Here is a 6,739-nt window from a genome sequence, read left to right on the forward strand (position 1 = left end):
TGTGCAGCCCGGCAGGGGGCGGAGGGCAGCAGGCCCGGCGGGGAGCCGGCAGAGCTGCTCAGCCGCGATTATATACAGAGCGGACTCCTTCCCTCCCTCGGTGTCGTACGCTGCTGAGCGATGTGTAAATGGAGCGAGGGGCGCGGTGGGGGCCGGGAGGCGTTCATCCAGAGAGGGAATTTGAAATGGTGTTCCATAGCCCTCATCAGGCGAAGAGAGGGTTGGTGCCACGCTGTGTTTGACAGGCAGCCTTCAAACTCTCGCCTGGCTTGTATTTTTAATCTCTCCTCAGTCAGGATGCCGCAGTTTGACAGCCGTGAGTCAGTGTGAATCCAGGCGCTCCTCCTGTGGGCTGTTGGAAAGGAGGTCCCAGCCGCAGATGCGTCGGGCGGAAGCAGCAGCAGCAGCAGCACTTCAAGGCTCTGAGCGTGACACTGGGGTGACTGCAACAGGCTGAGCAGTGCGGCTGCCGCATGTTGTCCCTATGTCTCGGTAAAAACAGGATGCAGAAGAAAATAGGAAAGATGATGGGATTTGGAGCCAGGTCTACTTGACATAATTATTTCTTATATCTGTTTCAGTCAGGCATAAAGCATACTAACTGCCTAGAGGATGATGGAAGTTTTGAAATGGAATAAAGCTACTATTATCCCATGAATCTTGAGAGGGTTTGAGGCTGACATGTCCTCTAAAGGCCACCATTGTGTCCTTCAGAAAGTACATAACACAGATTGCAGATGTAGGATTGCTGCTGTTTTCACTACAGGGCATACACACCCACTCTGAGAAAATAAGATATAGATATATATAGATATAGTCTTTCTTAACAGCAACAGAGTGAATCTTTGTTTGATAAAATTTTATAAATTTAATCTCTGTAAATAGATCAAGTAAAACAAGTAGATGTTGTTGGTACTTAGGGATATGGTTTAGTGATGGACCTGGCAGTCTTATGTTAATGGTTGAACTCAATGATCTTAGAGGGTTTTTTCAGCATTAATGGTTTTATGATTTTATGAGACAGTGCTTCACTCATAGAGGAAAGTGAACCAAGAATTTGTTTTTCGTAGCTGCCGAGCTCAGATACCAAGGAAGAGGAATACTTTGCTTCAGAGAAGACTGCATTAGGAAATAAATAGCATGGATTTCTTTCAAGTCATAGGCCAGAAAACCTGCTCAAGACTGTCCTTCAAAAGAGAATGCTCTTCTGCATCATCCTATGCAGCAATCTGTGTGGGTTGTTTGTGTTTTTGTGGGTTTTGAGTTTTTTTGTTTTGTTTTTTTTTTTTTAGAACCAGAAACAAGGATTGTAGAAAGATCTCTCTTCATGCATTTTTCTGGTAAAACAAAATGCATTGCTCATCCAGTTTTAAGAAATCCTTAGTGTGGGTTGGTCAGCTGTGGGCAGTCTTGGCTGGAGCAAATCACTTTCTGCAAGAAAGAGCTACTAGTTTTCTGTGAGAGTCCATTGAAGCCTGACTGAAGCAGTCATTTAGGAGACTCAACATATATAAACCTCCCAGCATAAATAGGGCCCTTTTGTAAAAGAGGATCTTTAGGGGGGCGGAAGTGGTGGTTTGCAATTTCTAGCAGCTACCCTATTGTTAAAAGGCTGCAACCAAACCGTGAAACTCACTATAAATCAGTATACATGCCAGTCAACATGCATTTTCCCCCAAATTACTGCAGCGCTGGTGGCAAATAGGATTGTCACTTAAATAAACATTTGAATGCTATTTTATAAGCATAAACTGGTTTTTTTGGCTGTAATATCCCTGGCAGGTGGTGCTTATTCCTGATACCTTTGGACAGCTTGAAGTATACCCTCTTTAGAACAGAAGATACTATAACAATGCTGCCAAGTGTTATTTAAAATTATGAATAGTTATTTTACAAATAAGGCCACTATCCACCTCACAAAACAGCACAGCCACAAAATTACTAGCGTTATTTTTGGTTTACTTTTGTGTACTCTGAGTTACTATGAAAGCTTAATCGTTTCGGGGGTTTTTTTTTTTTTTTAAGAGAAAACCCTTTTTAAAGTTATAGCATGAGTTATATTTGAAAGAATGAGAAAGGTTTATTAAATCTTGCCATCAGTTAAGGAATTCTCCGGTTTTCCGGTTTTTATTCTACAAAGTCTCAATGGTAAGATAAACATGTTTAACCATTTAGTTACACAACAGACAGTTAATCCAGATGTCATCCAAATGAATGAAACTCAGCCACTGTATTTCCTAAGAGTCTCCATCCACTTGCAACATTACTCCAGGAGAAGCACAGTAGCATCTATTTCTTCTGCCTTTCCCCCACAAGATCTGCCAGCAGAACCAACTGGCCCTTGTATTTATTTCTTTCCTTTGGAAGGCAACTGTATGAGCTCCATTCTTTCAGCTCTTCTATGTAAATGGAGCCTGTGTTACTCAAGAATTTTCCACCTCCACACACCACCCTTCTTTTTTTGATACAAACAGGTCAGAAAAGGCTTCTGCAGCTTTTAAAGTTGAGAGTATGCTTAGTTTATGCACTTGAGAATATGCTCTATATTTAAGGAATCCAATATTTAGTTTTGGATCATCGCTTGTTTGGAATGTACATGACAGGACTGCAAAACAGAAGCAAGCCAGTCTGCTTTCCAACACAGCTGTAAGTTAAACAATATGCCTATATTCTGCTTTAAAGATTAGATGACATTCTTAATTGAGTTTCCTCTTCAATGTTTATTTTGAAATATGTGGAAGCTCTGGTGGAACAGATAGAAATTTATTAGCATTAATTTATTAGCACACACTACCTTTTGGAACAAAAGATGACAGAATCCTAATTTTTTAAATATATGCAGAAAAATTGCATATTCATTGAGAAGAATAAGTTATTCCAGACATTTCAGAAAATGTCTTGCAATGACAGCTGAAATGTTGAGCTAATAAAAGAAAATTGTGAAAGGATACACGTTTATTCATATGTCAAAAATATCACCTCCACTACTCCATAGCCTGATGATTTGACTGAGCTATGATGATCCAGTCTTATCTCACCATTTCATCTCTAATGACCTTTGGGGATATAGAGTACTTAACCCAACTCAGATCTGTTCTTGCAAATGGTATAAACACTTATTTTATTAGAAAATACAGAAGTTTTCATTCTTTGTGGTATACTAACTATGCACTGTACTAGCCTACCAGAGTAAAAAATACTCTACACAAAATGACTGCATATAAAGCAGGATAAATGAGGTCTGCAGGCTTGAAGTTTTCACAAACTTGGTACGTATAAAATTTTAGTCTAGATTTTCCCAGTAATGCTATTAATGCATAGGAAGTGGTGCAACTTCCCTTTGTGATATATTGACAGAAAACAAGTGGCCAGGTTTCATACAGTAGTGGAAGGGAAAATTATTAGTCTAACTTTTGTTTCTTTCCCAGAGCTTTGTGGAAAGGGTTTCTGGTATATGTCTTTTTCTGCTTCATAGGATACTGCAGCAACTCGTGGCTGTGCAATTAATCTCAAAGGCTCATAATTTTGAACCATTACTTTTGTAATTTACTACACAAGATACTCCCATAGCATGGGAAGTGTCTAATGAAGTTTTATAAATAGCTACATCTAAAATTCAAAAAGGTACAGGGAAGCAACCGTTTTAGCTCAGGTGAGTCTGTAATTTAGTAGAAGACTATGTGTGGTATTGCTGAACACAACTAGTGCTGTGCTCAAAGGAGCAATAGCATATTTTTTCTTTCATTACATTCTTTGACCCTCTGAAAGGGTAATGCTTACAGGCTTTGTGTACTGATATTTAAATCCATTGTGCATATGTCTAAGCATAAGCTTCTGCTACCTGTTCTATAAGCAGATCAGATTAAGTGCTTTAAAATTCTTCCTGAAACCATTAAAATGGTAATATTTTATTTACAAAATTACATGTTACCTCGTTGTTATTTTCTAAACTTTGGAATTTCTCATGTTAGGTTTTTAATCTTCTCAGATAGATATATCTCCTAAGCAAGTTTTTTAAAAAATATTGACTTTGCTGATATTTCAAATACTTCTAGTGAAACTCCTTACAGTTACTTTGGTGGTTTAACAGAAAACAGCGTATCTTCTGCTTGCCCAAATGTTATTTCTGGGAAATTTTTATTATAGAATGTGCTTTTTCCATTCAAGCCAGTGTAAATTTACATTGAGCATTTCCTTTATGATTATGAAATACAAAACTTCTCCTTCCCTGAAGCAAAGCATGTTAATAAAAGACCCCTGAAGTGGATATTTAGACATACAGAAAATACCACAAAACACATGAAATAATTCAATCTCTTGGCTGCTTTGTAGAAACCTATCAAGGCATATCCTGTTAGTTTCTCACTCAGCTGCTGTAGCAGTGCCTGAGTGCATAAACAAATCAGAGGAAAACAAAAAACCCCAAGACAAACAGAAAGAGAGCAGATCCAGAGTGTAACAAATAGACACTACATCTATATATCCTGTTCTTTGTAGTTCAAGCTCTACACCTGAGCCCAAAGATCCTTTACTCGAATTTTCTTTATACTCTTTTAGATTCACATTCAGGGCACTGAAGGGAAAAATACTTAAGGATTTGTAATTCCATAGCGTAAACCCAAACTCGTGGTTGGTTGCAGAACCGGTGGAAACCTGCGAGAACATGTTCTCTGGTGTGCATCCTGTAACACTGTGTGGCAGCATCAGTTGGCCCACATCAGACATGCAAGTTCCTGAAAAGTTATGATCTCACATGCTAAAAGGAAGTGTGCTAGTTGGAAGCAGCCAACCTACAGATGTCCACAATGGTGCAATACAGTTATGGTCAGTTCTTGGTCTGCTTTGTAGCTTGGCCTGGAAAAGACAGTACAGATACTATTAAATGTGCCATCAGGAACATTCCTTTTGGTCAGTAAAGCGAGTGTATCCGTACTTCTTTAAATCTACCTCATTATCCTTTTCTTTCATATCGTCTATTTTACATGTGGAGGGAAGTTACTCTTTATCTTTTCCCAAAATACGCTTTCCCATAACTCAATTTGCAAGAATGATGGACGGATATGGACAGAGAGGCTATGTAGGAAGAGATCTTTGGGGACCTCTGCTGTCTTCATTGTGCCGTATACTTCTTTAGAAGTTGTCACACATGACTTCCAAATTCTCAACTTTGGAAGCATTTATTTATCTTTTATTTATCTTTTGAACAGTTTCTTTTTGTTTTTGGTTTTTGTTTTTTTTTTGGGGCAAAGGCATCTAGTGATAGGACAAGGGGAAATGGCCTTCATCTGGAGGGTAGGTTTAGATTAGGTATGAGGAAGAAATTCTTTGCTGTAAGGGTGGTAAGGCACTGTAATAGGTTGCCCAGGGAGGTTGTGGACTCCCCATCCCTGGAGGTGGTCAAGACCAGGCTGGATGAGGCTCTGAGCAATCTGGTTTGGTGGAAGGTTCCCTGCCCATGGCAGGGGGTTTGGAACTACAATATCCTTACAGTCCCTTGCTATTCTCTTTCGATATTAACATGAATAATGCCAGCCCTATTACAGTGAGGTCTTGGCTTCAGTAATAATGCTAAGAAGAGTGCTTAGCCTTTCAGAGGAGGTCACAGAATCGCAGAATCACAGGATAAGCTGAGTTGGAAGGGACCCACAGAGATCATTGACTCCAATTCCTGGCCCTCCCTCCCCAAGAGTCACGCCATGTGCCTGAGAGCATTGTCCAAATGCTTCTTGAACTCTGTCAGGTGCTGTGACCAGTTCTCTGGGAAACTTGTTCCAGTGCCCAACTGAGAAACCTTTTTCTAAAATCCAACCTAAATCTCCTCCAACACAACTCCAGGCCATTCCCTTGCGTCCTGTCATTGGGCACCACAGGGAAGAGATCAGTGTCTGCCTTTCCTCTTCCCTTCAAAAGGAAGTTGTAGACTGCAATGAGATCTCCCCTCAGTCTCCTCCAGGCTGAACAGAACAAGTGACTTCAGCTGCTCCTCATGTGGCTTTTGCTCAAGGCCCTTCACCATCTTTGTTGCCCTCCTTTGGATACTCTCTAATAGTTTAATATCTTTTTTATATTTAACACAGCTGCACGCAGGACTTGAGGTGAGGCTGCCCCAGTGCAGAGCAGAACGGGACAATCCCCTCCCTTGCCCGGCTGGCGATGCTGTGCCTGATGCCCCACAGAACATGGTTGGCCCTCCTGGCTGCCAGGGCACTGCTGACTCATGTTCAGCTTGTCATCGACCAGGAGGCCCAAGTCCCTTTCCATGGCACTGCTCTCCCAGTCTCTCATTCCCCAGTCTGTCTGTACATCCAGGGCTGCCCCATTCCAGGTGCAGAGTCTGGCACTTTCCTTGTTGAACTTCATATGGCTGGTGATTGCCCAGTCACTACTTCAGAACTTCATATGGTGGGTGATTGCCCAATTTGTCAAGGTTTCTCTGCAGGTGTTCAAGACCTTACAAGACTGGGCTGAAATGATCATCATCTTGGGTTTCCATGGTCTTAAGACATAAATATAGGTCCACAGTAGAGACAGTTTCTTACAAAAATAGTTGCTGAGCCTACAGGACCTTGTCATGCTGTAGCTGGTAAACTGGGTAAACAGGAAGCAGTCATACAAAAGCAGACAGTTAAAGGGGAACATGAAGGTCAAGGTCTGTGTGTAACTCTCTTGATAGTCATGAGTGTAAAAAATAAGAGGAAATTCATCATGTTGGACAAAAGAAAACCAACAAGGCAAAGAT

General features: G+C 40.8%; 1 long non-coding RNA gene across 1 annotated transcript; it reads left to right on the top strand.

The window, feature by feature from the left end:
* The first annotated feature begins 6 nt into the window (after nucleotides 1–6).
* On the top strand, nucleotides 7–2,463 carry LOC108449176. The gene is made up of 2 exons (XR_001865314.1): nucleotides 7–492; nucleotides 1,071–2,463. It is a non-coding gene; the product is annotated as an uncharacterized LOC108449176 (long non-coding RNA).
* Nucleotides 2,464–6,739: the final 4,276 nt, after the last annotated feature.

This window comes from Corvus brachyrhynchos, unplaced genomic scaffold, assembly GCF_000691975.1.
Source record: "Corvus brachyrhynchos isolate BGI_N302 unplaced genomic scaffold, ASM69197v1 scaffold17, whole genome shotgun sequence".
Taxonomy (NCBI): domain Eukaryota; kingdom Metazoa; phylum Chordata; class Aves; order Passeriformes; family Corvidae; genus Corvus; species Corvus brachyrhynchos.